The following is a 15,812-nucleotide window of genomic DNA, read 5'->3' as shown; positions in this document are numbered from 1 at the left end:
CGACGGGCCGTGATGAAGAGGTGGAATCCTTTTGTGGCACAGTCTTATAAGTTTTTGCCATTGTAGAGAAAAAGAAAATGGAGTTAGAATGGTATGCGGCTTGCTAAAAGTTCAAGAAATTTGGGTGCAAGAATTGCAAAGCAGAGGGATTTTGAAAAGAAACAAAAAAGGAGGAGATTTGAACATAAAGTTTGAATAGAGGAAGGTTACAGTACTTATAGCTTGCAGATGGCGGTTCAGAACCCATGGTGGCTGACCAACAACTGACAAGCATTTAATACCTTGGTAACTGGACCGAGGGACGTTTCTATATCCATTTGTTGCTTATGTCATGATCGGGTTTATCAGTGACGTTCGTTGCTTACGTCATGGCCTATTGAGATGGAGCTTGGAAGTTTATATTGTTTCTCATCATCTTCTCTCTATGAAATGAGGGGACTATCTGTATATGGTCAAAGATGGGCTTTCCATTTGTGTGACTAATGGAGACTAGAATATGATAGGTCAAGATTCAACCTTGTGTTATATCGAACCATGGTGCAAAGTTAGATCGTCGATCTCGTGACCCAGAGACCGATCAAGATCGAGACCGAGCAAGATAGAGATCGATCAAGATCGAGGGAAGCCTACCGAGCCAAATATCAGAAAACCAAAATATCCGCAATCGGGCGAGGATCACGGCAGAAATCCCAACATGTATCAAGAAGAGGCTGATCAATTAGCTAATCATGATATTTCTTACCTCATATAGAATTGTATCAAGAGTAGGACTCCCCTACTATATAAAGGGGGTCTGATCATTTGTAAAACGGATCATACTTACACAATACAAAGCAATATACTGTCATTTTCTAGCTTTCATTATCTTGTTGCCCCGTATATAAGTTAGTTGAAACATCTTTTGGTTTAAGGATGACTGAACTCGAGGGCCAATGCTATTCAATTCGTGTGGTTTGCATTTATTCTTTTATCATCAATTTCAATATTAATTTATTCTTCTTAATCTGTACCAAGTTATATCATGTATCCTTAAAAACGCGTATAAATTCAATTGTTATCCTATTTTAGGGTAAACACTAAGATCTCCATAGTTCTTCAACTTTGGGAACTTGAAATTATTGTTTAGTGAACTTGAAATTAATGCTTGATTATTATTAAAATTGTTTAAGTGTTAATTTGTGATTAATCTTTTTAGTTCAAATACTGATATAATGATTTACTTTAAAATCTCAAAACTCCATTTTTGGTCCTTAGAAAGTGTTGAAGACAATAAAGTGGGTTTTGTGATTTGGTGTTATTTAACTAAATTGGTGACTGAGTGTCATTTATGTTATTGGTTGGAGGCTTCGTTTCTAATTTGAGATCATTTAGAGTAGATTTGAGGTGGTTTGATCGAAATTGAAATTTGAAAGAATACTTTGTTGAACAACGCAGAAACCTTATGCCAATCAGACAAGATTTTATGAACAATTTAATAGAGAGACTGAACGCATATACATGAAATCATGTCAACATGGTAGAGTTTGGTGTAAAATTTAATAAGCATTAAGTCATGCCAATTGGATATTCAAACTTCTGAAGCAAAAAGCCGTCATCTCGAACGAAATATACAAATTTAGTCCCTTGTTTAACATGGCCATAATCGTTCCAAGCTATCTGAAAGCATGTGACCATCCTATCATGAAATCCATACGATATGCTAACATTCTCACTCTAAGTTTACCATCTTCCGAAGCGAACTACTCGACCTCTAAAAATTCAACCTTCGCGAGACACCTCCCACTATGTCCTTCCTCATCTTTTGTTACCCAAATACTGCCTCAAATCATAATCCATCTTTGTAGCATCCAAACTGATAAATGCCACCAACTCTGAGCCACCATAAAGATCATCCCTCTCGAACCATTCAACACCAAAAGCACGGATCCAACCTCGAAGCCGCCACACATCACCATCTCTGATAACCGCCTCTTTGGTACCATTCCACAACACCCTGCCCCGAAAGCAAACCAAAGAAGACCATCACACCGATGAGCCTCAATACATTCAAACAAGGATGACGACACCACAATATTAACAAGAGTTCCACTAGATTAGGACATATCCAATCTCGCGACTCCATCAACCAACACTTGAACATCTATAGTCTGATTGCGTCTCCTTCGCTGGAATCAAATGTTGAATCTATGGATCTTGAATTGATTAATCCTCCTCCCGAACTATTCATTTCCGTGTCACATAAGTAAGCATCCTACAATTCACATCGGCACTACGCGATAACAATTCATGAACATCACAATACATTGTGCATAGCCTCGAAACCATAGGAAACATCAATATTGGGCTGAAATGACAGAACACTCCTCTACAAGACGACAATATTAGTCTGCCTGCATACTCAGGTAAAATGATCCTGCACCGCATCTGTCACATTTTCACAATTCGTTGGTGCCCAACTGATTAAAAGTGCCTGACGTCGCGTATGAATGAGTAGGAAGTCACCGAAGGCATAAGCTTCAACGAAACCATATCGCACGACGCGGAATCAAGGAAGGGAAGTTCTCCTAACAATCATGTAGCCTCTTGAAGATAAGTACAGACGTCTCCGTACTGATCCACAAGACTCTACTAGACTAACTCATGATTCATGAGACCTAAGTGAACCTAGTGCGCTGATACCAAGCTGTCATGACCCAAAACCCACTATAGGTCATGATGGCGCCCAACATTACTGTTAGGCAAGCCAACGGTGCACTACCAACTTAATTATGCATTTTATTATTTTCAAAATTGTGAATATTAGATAAAGAAATCAACGCATTAAAATCATGAAAACTTACAATTGAAATAGAATAGATAATAAAAGTGTGTAAATGCTAAACAAAATCACACACAACTTCTAGAACATCCCAAAATCCGGTGTCACAAGTGCGTGAGCGTCTACTAAAGAGTGCAATAATAATACAACATCTTTCTGGAATATAAAATAGAAAGGATAAAGTAAATAAATAAGATGAACACTCTGTAGGTTGCAATGCGTAGCATAGAAATCAGGTCACCATAAAGGCTCCTCAGCAGTTGCACTTATACACCAAGATGGCCATTAAATGAACCTGTCAGATCCTACACATTTAGTGCAGAAGTGTAACATGGGAGTACTTAAACCAACGCGTACGCAGTAAGTATCTAGCCTAACATCTAGAGAAGTAGTGACAAGGGGTTGACATCGACACTTACTAGTGGTCCAATAAATCAATATGATAACTCATAACAGATATGAAGCACAACAGTAGTAGTGAGATAAAAATTGTAACTAACATAATCTTCCAAAAAATTCTTTTAACAATATAAACCTCTCAAATATCATGTGCCATCTCAACAGATCTAAAATATCAAATGCAATCTCAAACGGATAAGGAATACTATATAAAATTCTAGGTCTCAATAGAAGGGGGATCTCATGAATATCCGGACTGCTAGCGGTATAACGCACGATTATGCCTAGGTCGTACGACCCAATCCAAAGTGGTGTATACACTGCTGAGGGTTAACCAGTGCAAACCAGAGATGCATCTTAACATACTATCGAGGCGTTCGGCCCGATCCACAAGAAAGGGAGAAACTTATCGAATTACGAGTCACGTGCTTACAATACAAGTGTAGAAGAATAAAGTAAACAAGACTTTTACCATTTATCAAATATCTCGCCAAACAACTCAAGGTGATAAAGCTTGGCCTAATACATTTCCAAATAAATTTCAATTATAAATTCACTTAATTAATCTAGCAAAATGAGTTCAAATATTACATGATAAATTCCTAAGTCTACCTGAACATAAACATGCTTTTAGCTACATACGGACTCTCGTCACCTCGTACGTACGTAGCACCCATAACTAGTAACATATAACAATTTAATACCTACGGGGCAGATTCTCTCTCACAAAGTTAGACAGGAGACTTACCTCGCAACGAAGTTCCATAACCGGCTCCAACGCCTCTCTAACATATCAAACCAATGTCTATCGGTCTTAAACTAGTCATACAACGTGCAAATTAATAAAAATATACTCCCATACTCATAATTAGTCAATTTATAATAATTTTCAACTCTGATGAAAATTCAACCAAGTCAACCCTCAGACCCACGTGCCCGGATTTCAAAAAGTTTCGAAGACAAACATTACCCATAATACCACGAACTCAAATATATAATTTATTCCTAATTCCTTGTCCAATTTCATGGTCAAAATAAATACTATTTCCAGGTTTTCTTCCTAAACTTTCAAAATTCCTATCAAATATCCATCATAAAATCCATATATAACCCATGTATTTAACTCAAAACAAGTAGGAATAATTACCTTACGATATTTGGAAAAAACGATCTTCAAGAATCACCCCAAATCACATGAGCTCCAAGAACTTAAAAGTGATGAAATAAGCTCAAAATTCCGAAATTAGATGTTTAATACACCTGTCATTATCCATGTGATCATGGGTAACAAAAGTTTAGCATCATTTCCTTCATCACAATAGTGGCCAAATTTTTGCGATCGCGATGTACAAATGTTTTCTTTTTACAGATACCCTTCAGTATAATGGCCATAACTTTTTGAATAGAATTCTAAATGATAAACAGTTTGATTTTATGAAATTTGGATTCAAAGGGATACAACTTTCATTTTCGGAGTATCACCAAGTTCCTTATAGATTGTAAAATAGAAGCTTTTGAAGTTAGACCACTGAAAGCAAAATTTCCTTCTACGGGATCGCGAATTTCCTTCCGTGATCGCGATTCACAAGGCCTGGAACAACACTTTTCTCTTCACGATTGCAACCCTTTCTTCGCGATCGCGAAGAAGGATGCACCAAATCTCAGAAACAATAGCTCAAACATAGCAAAATGACTCGTAGCCCATCCGAAATACAACCGAGGCCCCCGTTACCCCGTCCAATCATACCAACCATTCCCAAAACATGATGCAAACTTGCTCGAGGCCTCAAATCACACTATAAAACATTCAATCAATGAATTAACAATTAAAACCTTTCTTTCAACTTTTAAACTTGGCCGAAGAGGGTCGAATTACACTTAAACATTTCAGAATGACGCCAAACTTTACGTGCAAGTCATAAATCATGATACGAACCTATTCCAAGGTTTGGAATCCCAAACGGACATCAATAAAATCAAATTTCACTTTAAACCAATCTTAGGAAATTCTAAAACCTTTAAAATGCCAACTTTCCACAATAAGCGCCAAAATGACTTCGAACCATCTGATACTCAACCCGAACATACGCCCAAGTCTGAAATCATCATACAAACCTATTGGAACATTCAAATACCTATTCCGGGGTCTTTTACTCAAAAGTCAAACCTTGATCAACTCTTCCAACTTAATGCTTCCGAATTGAGAAATTTTTATCTGAATCAACTCCGTACCGCCCGAAATCCGATTCTGACTTTGCGTACAAGTCATAAAACATGAAGTGAAGCTATTAAAGGCCTAAAATCGCCGGTCGTGGTTGGTAATCATGGTTTTCAATAGCTACCATTTAAATACTTCTGAGGGGGTCACCAATCAAGTACTACGCTCGCCCAAACACGCTTAACTTCGTAGTTCTGATGGGTTCCGGTGCATTAGTGATAGTATGATCGCATCCAACATTCCTTGCACTCTAAATTTTCTTAATACCTTTCCTCCTTCCGCTTTACGTGCGAAAGTGTAAAGACTTAAAACGACATAACTTTATGCTCATTTATCCGTTTTAGCGATTCCTCCTTTTCTTTTATGTATTTTTTGCGGGCAAAAGGATTGACCAATAACAACAAGCTGCACTCGACGATAATATCACATTTAGAGGGCCCAACATGCCAATCACACTAGGCCGCATGGAACGGCCACATCGCTACTAGACGTTTTACGAATTCCGCCTTCAAGGCCAAGGAGTAGTGACATGTCAAATGCAACAATGTTAAGCCCGTAAGGTCGTGGTTGGCAATCGTGATTTACATTATCTACCTTTTAAATATTTTCCTTATTTTCCTTATTTATTGTATATTGTCTTTTTCATTTTTTCCATAATTATTTTCTTTTAAAAAATTATTGTTTCATGTAAAAAACATTGTTTGCAATGCTTAAAACTCATTTGTGAATTTACTAGATCTACCATGGATATATTAAAAGAAGTAAGACACAAATTTTACCAAAAATAGGGATACAACACGAGGACTTCCGAGGGGGTCACCTATCCTAGTATTACTCTGGCCCAAGTACACTTAACTTCGAAGTTCTAATGGGCTCCGATGCGTTAGTGCTGGTATGATCGTATTCGACATTGCTTGCACTCTAAATTCGTTTAATACCTTTCTTCCTTCCGCTTTAGGTGCGAATGTGTAAAACCTTAAAACGATATAAGTTTACGGTCATTTATCCGTTTTATGCAATTCATTTTTTGATTTTATGTATATTTCATGGGCAAACACGTTGACCAATAACAACAAGTTGCGCTCGATGATAATTTCACAATTAGTGGGCCCGAAATGCCTATCACATTAGGCCGCATGGAATTAAGACATCACAACTGACATTTCACAAATGCCTCCTTCGACGCCAAGGCGTAGTGACATGTCAAGTGCAACAGTGTTAAACTCGTAAGGTCATGGTTGGTAATCGTGATTTACAATATCTACCTTTTAAATATTTTTCATATTTTTTATTTATTGTATATTACCTTTTTTATTTTTTTTCTATATTTATTCTTTAAAAAAATATTATTACATGTAAAAATATCATTTACAATGCTTAAAACTCATTAGTGAATTTATTAGATCTATCATCGATATATTAGGCCTATCGTAGTTACTTATTATAATATATCGACGGTAGATCTAATAAATTCACAAATGAGTTTTACGCATTGTAAACTATATTTTTTTAATTGAAATAATAATTTCTTTAAAGAGGATGATTATGGAAACGATCAAAAAGGCAATATAAAATAAATAATAAAAATAAGAAATATATTTAAAAGGTAGATATAGTAAATCACGATTACCAACCTCGACATTACGGGCTTAACAATGTTGCACTTGACATGTCACTACGCCTTGGCCTCGATGGCGGCATCTGTAAAATGTCGAGGTGTGATGTTGTCATTCCATGTGGCCTAGTGTAATAGGCATGTTGGGCCCTTTAATTGTGATATTATCGTTGAGCGCGGTTTGTTGTTATTGGTCAATACCTTTGCCCGAAAAAATGCATAAAATCAAAAGAGGAATTGCGTAAAATTGATAAATGAGCGTAAAGGCACGATGTCCTAATAGCGAACGCGAAGCTTACCCAAACCTATGCGAACACAGGACTATCATCGAGAACACGTAGGCAAATTCCCTAGAGTCTCATTTGACCAGCTTCCTCTACATGAGCGCGGGACCCTCATCATGAATGCATAGTCTTATAACCTAAGAGCTTCACGAACGCTGGGACTTCATTGCGAACACGAAGCACAAATCCTCACCTGCCTTCAGCTCCTCTTCATGAACGCCGAACTCCCCTCGTGAATGCGAAAAAGGAAACCACTAACTGGAAACACTAGAAATTCTGCAACTTCCATAAGTCCAATTTTTTCCCGTTAACCACCCGGAATCCACCCGAGGCTCCTGGGACCTCAATCAAACATACCAACAAGTCCTATAACACCATACAAACTTAGTCGAGCCCTCAAATCACATCAAATAAAGCTAAAATCACGAATCACCCTCAAATTCAAACATAATGAACTTTGAAACTTCAGACTTCTACAACTGATGACAAAACCTATCAAATCACGTCTGATTGAACAAATGAAACTCCGATCTGGAGTCGTCTTCACACAACTCCAACAACGGTGAAAAATCCTAGAACTCAAGCTTTTGTTTTAGGGACTAAGTGTCCCAAATCATTCCAAAACCAAAAACCAGAACCTCCCAGCAAGTTACATAAGCAGTAATTAGTTGATCAAGGTTAATGCTCTCAAAATGACCAGCCAGGTCGTTACATCCCCCATTTCTTAAAATAATCGTTTGTTCTTGAACGAGCATAGAGACATACTTGAAGTGGTGAAAAGATGAGGATAACAGCTGTGCATATCATGTTTGGCCTTCCAAGTCGCCTCCTCGACTAGCTGACCCCTCAACTAAACCTTCACTAAAGTAATGTTCTTTGACCTCAGTTTTCGAACCTTCACATCCAAAATAGCTACTGCCTCCTCAACATAAGGTAGATCCTTGTCCAACTAGACTAAGCTGAAATCCAACACATGAGACGGATCACCGTGATACTTCCGGAGAATAGAAACATGTAATACCGGATGAACTCCTACTAGACGGGGAGGCAAGGCAAGCTCATAAGCAACCTCCCCAGCTCTCCGCAACACCTCGAATGTGCCAATAAATCTTGGGCTCAGCTTTACCTTCTTTCTGAACCTCATAACAACCTTCATGGGCGAAACTAGAGCAAGACTCACTCTCCACCCATGAATGCAACATCGCGAACCTTCCAATCCGCATAACTCTTCTGTCTGGATTGGGCTGTGTGAAATCGATTCTGAATCGCCTTAACCTTCTCCAAAGCATCCTGCACCAAGTCTGTATCCAAAAGACTAGCCTAACCCGACTTGAACTAACCCACTGGAGACCGACACTGCCTACCATACAAAGCCTCACACCGTGCCATTTGAATGCTCTACTAATGACTGTTGTTGTAATCAAACTCCGCAAGTGGCAAGAACTGATCCCAATAACCTCCAAACTCCATCACACACACACTGAGCATATCCTCCAGTATCTAAATAGTGCATTCAGACTGTGTCCGTCCGTCTGAGGGTGAAATGTTGTGCTCAATGCAACTCGAGTACCTAACTTATGATGTACGACCCTCCAAAACAACGTTGTAAATTGTGTACCCCAGTCAGAGATGATAGATATGACATGCCATAAAGCTTGACAATATCGCGTATATAAACTTATGCCAGCTGCTCGGAAGAATAAGTAGTCATCAAGGAATGAAATGAGCTGACTTAGTCAGCCTATCCACAATCACCCAAACTGCATCATACTTCTGCTGATTCTGTGGGAGTCCAACAATGAAATCCATAGTGATCCTCTCCCATTTCCACTCGGGAATCTCTAACTTCTGAATTAACCCACCTGGCCACTGATACTCATACTTCACATGTTGGAAATTTAGACACCGAGCTACATAATCCACTATGTCCTTCTTCAGTATCCTCCACCAATAATGATGCCTCATGTCCTGATACATCTTCATGGCACCCGGATGAATGGAGTATGAAAACTGTGAGCCTTTTGGAGAATCAACTCACGCAATCTGTATTGGGTACACCTAACCTGCCCTGCATCCTTAATGCACCATCATCACCAATAGTGACCTCCTTAGTAAGTTGAAGGTGCATGAAAACAACTATCCTGTCCACGACCTTGAGTTAGCAGCTATCATTCATGCCTTGATAATTTGGCGGCACTATTTGTACGGTGTCCCTTGTGAGATCTACGCTGATCAATGGAGTTTATAGCATCTGTTCAAGTAGAAGGATCTTAACTTGCATCAGCGGAGGTGGCTAGAGCTGCCATCTCGAGAATGCCAATGTGGTGGCTGATGCCTTGAGTCGTTGGGCAGAAAGTTTGGGGAGCTTAGCATATTTACCAGCAGCAAAGAGGACGATGTCATTGGATGTTCAGGCCTTGGCCAACCAGTTTGGTAGATTGGATATTTCTGAGCCGAGTCGAGTTTTGGCTTGTGTAGTCTTCCATATTTTTATGATTTATTGTATAGTGCCTTTTTTATCTTTTCCATAATTATCCTCTTTAAAGAAATTATTATTTCATGTAAAAAACTATCGTTTACAATGCGTAAAACTCATTTGTGAATTTATTAGAAATACTGTCGATATATTAAAAGAAGTAACATACAAATTTTGCAAAATAGAGGGATGCAACACGAGGACTTCCCAGGGGGTCACCCATCTTAGTACTACTCTCGCCCAATCATGCTTGACTTTGGAGTTCTGAAAGGATCCATTACGTTAGTGCTGGTATGATCGCATCAGACATTCCTTGCACTCTAATATTACCTTTACTCATTCCGCTTTTGGTGCGAAAGTGTAAAGCCTTGAAACGGCATAACTTTATGCCCATTTATCCATTTTATACGATTCCTCTTTTGATTTTATGTATTTGTCACGGGCAAAAACATTGACCAATAACGACAAACCTCTCTCGACGATAATATCACAATTAGAGGACTCGACATGCCTATTACACTAGGTTGCATGGAACGACGGCATTGCAACTCGATGTTTTACAGATGCCGCCTTCGAGGCCAAGGCGTAGTGACATGTCAAATGCAATGGTGCTAAGCCCCTAATGTCGTGGTTGGTAATTGTGATTTAAAATATCTACCTTTTAAATATTTTTCTTCTTTTGATTGTTTATTTTATATTGCCTTTTTGATCTTTTATATAATTATCCTCTTTAAAAAAATTTATCATTTCATGTAAAAAAAATATAGTTTACAATGCGTAAAACTCATTTGTGAATTTATTATATCTACTGTCGATATGTTAAAAGAAGTAGCATCCAAATTTTGCAAAATAGAGGGATGCAACACGAGCATTTCCCAGGGGGTCACCCATCCTAGTATTACTCTCGCCCAAGCACGCTTGACTTCGGAATTCTAATGAGATCCAGTGCGTTAGTGATGGTATGATCGCATCCGACATTCCTTGCACTCTAATAATACCTTTACTCCTTCCGCTTTTGGTGTGAAAGGGTAAAGCCTTGAAACGTCATAACTTTATGCTCATTTATCTGTTTTACGCGATTCTTCTTTTGATTTTATGTATTTGTCGCGGGCAAAAGAATTGACCAATAACGACAAACCGTGCTCGTTGATAATATCACAATTAGAGGACGTGACATGCCTATTACACTAGGCCGCATGGAACAACGACATTGCAACTCAACGTTTTACAGATGCCGCCTTCGAGGCCAAGGCGTAGTGACATGTCAAATGCAATGGTGCTAAGCCCATAATATCGTGGTTGGTAATCGTGATTTACAATATCTACCTTTTAAATATTTTTCTTATTTTTATTGTTTATTTTATATTGCCATTTTGATCTTTTCTATAATTATCCTCTTTAATTTTTTTTTATCATTTCATGTAAAAAAATATAGTTTACAATGCGTAAAACTTATTTGTGAATTTATTAGATCTACCGTCGATATGTTAAAAGAAGTAGCATGCAAATTTTGCACAATAGAGGGATGCAACACGAGGACTTCCCGGGGTGTCACCCATCCTAGTACTACTCTCGCCCAAGCACGCTTGACTTCGGAGTTCTGATGGGATGATCGCGTCCAACATTCCTTGCACTCTAATAATACCTTTCCTACTTCCGATTTTGGTGCGAAAGTGTAAAGCCTTGAAACGGCACAACTTTATGCTCATTTATCCGTTTTACGCGATTCCTCTTTTGATTTTATGTATTTTTCGCGAGAAAAAGTGTTGACGAAAAACAACAAGCCGCGCTCGATGATAATATCACAATTAGAGGGCTTGACATCCCTATTACACTAGGTTGCATGGAACAATGACATCACACCTCGACGTTTTACGGATGCCGCCTTCGAGGACAAGGCATAGTGACATGTCAAGTGCAACAGTGTTAAGCTCGTAAGGTCGTGGTTGGTAATCGTAATATACAATATCTACCTTTTAAATATTTTTCTTATTTTCATTATTTATTTTATATTGCTTTTTTTACAACAACAACAACAACAACAAAAACCCAGTATAATCCCACAAGTGGGGTCTGGGGAGGGTAATATGTACGCAGACCTTACCCCTATCCCGAAGGGTAGAGAGGCTGTTTCCAGGAGACCCTCGGCTCAAAAGCAACAGAAGCCGATATATTAGTACCATAAAAATGCATAATAAAAATGCATAATAAAATAACAACAATACAATAGATATGAAATACAGAATACGAAATACGAAAAAGATGGCTGGTATAGTAAAACTAGCAGGTAAAGCCCTGCATCAATAGACGACCAATGACATTCTTAGTCCAACTCCTAACTGGCTAGTCTCACTCTATTGTGCTGTAGAAATATTCACAACTCTCCCCTAACCTACAACCTTAATACTCGACCTCCACAATTCCCTGTCAAGGGCCATGTCCTCAGTAATCCTAAGTCGTGCCATGTCCTGTCTGATCACCTCTCCCCAATACTTCTTAGGTCGTTCTCTACCTCTCCGCGTGCCCACTACAGCCAGTCGCTCACACCTCCTCACCGGTGCATCAGTGCTCCTCCTCTGAATGTGCCCGAACCATCTGAGTCTTGCTTCCCGCATCTTGTCCTCCATGGGGGCCATGCCCACCTTCTCTCGAATATCTGCATTCCTAATCTTATCCATTCTTGTATGCCCGCACATCCACCTCAACATCCTCATCTCTGCTACTTTTATCTTCTGGATGTATGAGTTCTTTACCGGCCAACATTCAGTTCCATATAACATGGCAGGCCTAACCACTGCTCTACAAAACTTACCTTTTAGTAACAGTGGCACTTTCTTGTCACACAAGACTCCCGACGCTAACCTCCACTTCATCCACCCCACCCCTATACGATGTGTGACATCCTCGTCAATCTCCCCGATCCCCTGGATAACCGATCCAAGGTACTTGAAACTACCCCTCTTGGGAATGACTTGAGAGTCAAGCCTCACTTCAACTCCCGCTTCCGTCGGCTCAACTCCAAATTTGCACTCGAGGTATTCCGTCTTCGTCCTGCTCAACTTGAAACCTTTAGACTCAAGAGCATGTCTCCAAATCTCTAGCCTCTCGTTGACGCCGCCTCGTGTCTCGTCAATTAGAATAATGTTATCAGCAAATAGCATGCACTATGGCACCTCTCATTGAATATGATGAGTCAGTGCATCCATCACCAGGGCAAATAGGAATGGGCTGAGCGCAGACCCTTGGTGCAACCCCGTAGTAACTGGAAAATGTTCAGAGTCGCCTCCTACTGTCCTAACCCGAGTCTTAGCTCCATCATACATGTCTTTAATCACCCTAATATAGTCAATCGGGACCCCTTTATCCTCTAAGCAGCTCCATAAGACCTCCCTAGGAACCCTATCGTACGCTTTCTCCAGATCAATAAACACCATGTGAAGGTCCTTCTTCCTATCCCTGTACTGTTCCACCAACCTCCTAATAAGGTGGATAGCTTCTGTGGTAGATCGTCTCGGCATGAACCCGAACTGGTTGTCTGAAATAGACACCGTCCTTCGCACTCTCATTTCTACCACTCTCTCCCAAACTTTCATGGTATGACTTAGTAATTTGATGCCCCTATAGTTGTTACAGCTCTGGACATCACCTTTGTTCTTATACAACGGGACCATTGTACTCCACCTCCACTCTTCCGGCATCCTATTAGTCTTTAATATAACACTAAACAATGAAGCAAGCCATTCCAAGCCTGCTCTACCCACACACCTCCACAGTTCCATCGGAATTTCGTCTGGCCCGGTAGCTCTGCCCCTTCTCATCTTACGCATTGCCTCCATGACTTCATCGATCTCAATGTCCCTACAATTACTTAATTCATGGTGACTGTCGGCATTCCTCGATTCCCCAGGTCTAATATCTTGATCTCCTTCTTCACTTAGAAGTTTATGAAAGTAGGTCTGCCACCTCCTCTTAATCTAGTCATCTCCCATCAAAACTTTGCCGTCGTCATCTTTTATGCACCTCACCTGGTCTAGTTCTAGAGTTGTCCTCTCTCTCGCCTTAGCGAGTCAGAATAACTTCTTCTCCCCACCTTTGTTCCTTAGTTCCTCATACAGACGAGCAAAAGCTGTTGTCTTAGCCTCCGTCATTGCCATCTTTGCCTCCTTCCTAGCTACCTTATACCTTTGACTGTTCTCTCTCTTCTCCTCCTCGTTAGTGCTCCCTACTAACCGCAGGTAAGCCACCTTCTTCGCATCCACTTTACCTTGGACAACTGCATTCCACCACCAATCTCCTTTGTGACCACCATTGCGGCCCGTAGATATCCCTAATACCTCTCTCGCCGCCTTTCTTATACAGTCCGTCGTCGTCGACCACATTGTGTTCGCGTCCCCACCACTCCTCCAAGCTCCCATTGCCGATAACCTTCATTCCAACTCCTTAGCTTTATCCTCAGTTAAGGCGCCCCACCTAATCCTGGGGCGTCCTTGTACGGACCTCTTCTTCCTCCTTATCCTAATACAAATGTCCATCACCAAAAGCCTATGCTGCGTTGAGAGGGTCTCACCTGGGATAACCTTGCAGTCCTCGCTCAACCTTCTGTCGCATCTCCTGAGGAGGAGATAGTCAATCTGAGTCTTCGCCACCAAACTTTGGTAAGTAACCAAATGTTCATCCCGCTTCGTAAAACTCGAGTTCCCAATGACTAGATCGAAAGCCTTGGCAAAGTCCAACAGCGCAATGCCCCCTCCGTTCCGCTCTCCAAAACCAAAGCCGCCATGCACCTCAGAGTACCCACCTGCAGATGACCCAATATGACCATTGAAATCTCCTCCTATGAATAACCTCTCAGAAGGCGGTATACTACGAACAATCTCATCCAACCCCTCCCAAAAGCGCCTCTTAATATCCTCATCCAAGCCTACTTGCGGTGCGTACGCGCTAACGACATTTAAAGTACCCTCACCTACCACCAACTTAATAGTCATTAGTGTATCATTCACCCGCCTGACCTCTACCACGGACTCTCTAAGATAGCTAACTACCAGGATACCCACTCCATTCTTACCCCTCAGGATACCAGAGTACCACAACTTATACCCATCCACGTTTTTCGCCCTCGATCCGACCCACCTAGTCTCCTGGACACACGCTATATTAATCTTCCCCTTCTGCAGGATTTTCGCCAACTCTATGGATTTACTCGTCAGTGAACCTATGTTCCATGACCCGATTCTCAACCTATAGGCTCCCTTGCCCCCTCTACCTCCCCTGCTACCCGACCCACCCCTAACCCCAGCACCCCACTCTGCCCCACCCGAGGACATGCCCTTATTCTATCATCCCAGACTGCAGCCACTACACCTACAACAATCTAGAGAAGACTCGCTAGTGCACAACGTACGCAAATCAAACAAGAAGGAAACAAGTGGTAACTAGTATCCTAGTTGAAAGGTTTAACTATTGCGAAGTAAAGTAACAGTAATTTCGCTAACACCAAAAGGGAAACAGTAAAACAGGAGGTACCAACTCCCGATAACAAAAACTGTGGCTGATTTGCTCTCCTTTGCCAGTGTTCGTGTGCCCAACTTGTCTCCAAATACTCCGAGAATTCCTGAAAACACAGAAAATACCACGACCCAAAAACCAGAAGGAGCTATCACCGCTACCGCTGAATTCGTGGAATGCGAATGATTCTGGCAAATTCGAATTGGAACCCAACTCGATTGGAAAGATATGAAAGCTTAACTGATGTAAATCTGAGGAGAGATTTACAGGGAGTTTGTGAGAGAGTTTTCTTGCTAGCTGCAGCAGCCAATCTGAGGAGAGATCTGATGCGTCGAGGAGTGCATAGGCTACGCAACAGCTTCAGGCACTCAACTCCAGAAAATTGAAGCTGTTCTTCGAGCTTCAGCACCAGTAATTCGATTGTCGAGAAATCCTCAAATAAATGAACCCAAGCTTCAGCCACAACTTCTCGACACCAATTAGAATAAAACCCC

At 40.6% G+C, this 15,812-nt stretch overlaps 1 non-coding gene and 2 pseudogenes across 1 annotated transcript; all 3 read right to left on the bottom strand.

The window, feature by feature from the left end:
• Positions 1 to 6,222: 6,222 nt before the first annotated feature.
• On the bottom strand, positions 6,223 to 6,341 carry LOC142171278 (5S ribosomal RNA; annotated as a pseudogene).
• A 3,655-nt stretch (positions 6,342 to 9,996) lies between these two features.
• On the bottom strand, positions 9,997 to 10,115 carry LOC142171251 (5S ribosomal RNA; annotated as a pseudogene).
• Positions 10,116 to 10,664: 549 nt separating this feature from the next.
• On the bottom strand, positions 10,665 to 10,783 carry LOC142171200 (5S ribosomal RNA). Its single transcript, XR_012700813.1, has one exon. It is a non-coding gene; the product is annotated as a 5S ribosomal RNA (ribosomal RNA).
• Between the last annotated feature and the right edge of the window lie 5,029 nt (positions 10,784 to 15,812).

The sequence above is a fragment of the Nicotiana tabacum genome, chromosome 16 (genome assembly GCF_000715075.1).
Source record: "Nicotiana tabacum cultivar K326 chromosome 16, ASM71507v2, whole genome shotgun sequence".
Taxonomy (NCBI): domain Eukaryota; kingdom Viridiplantae; phylum Streptophyta; class Magnoliopsida; order Solanales; family Solanaceae; genus Nicotiana; species Nicotiana tabacum.
This window is presented reverse-complemented; position numbering and strand designations above follow the sequence as displayed.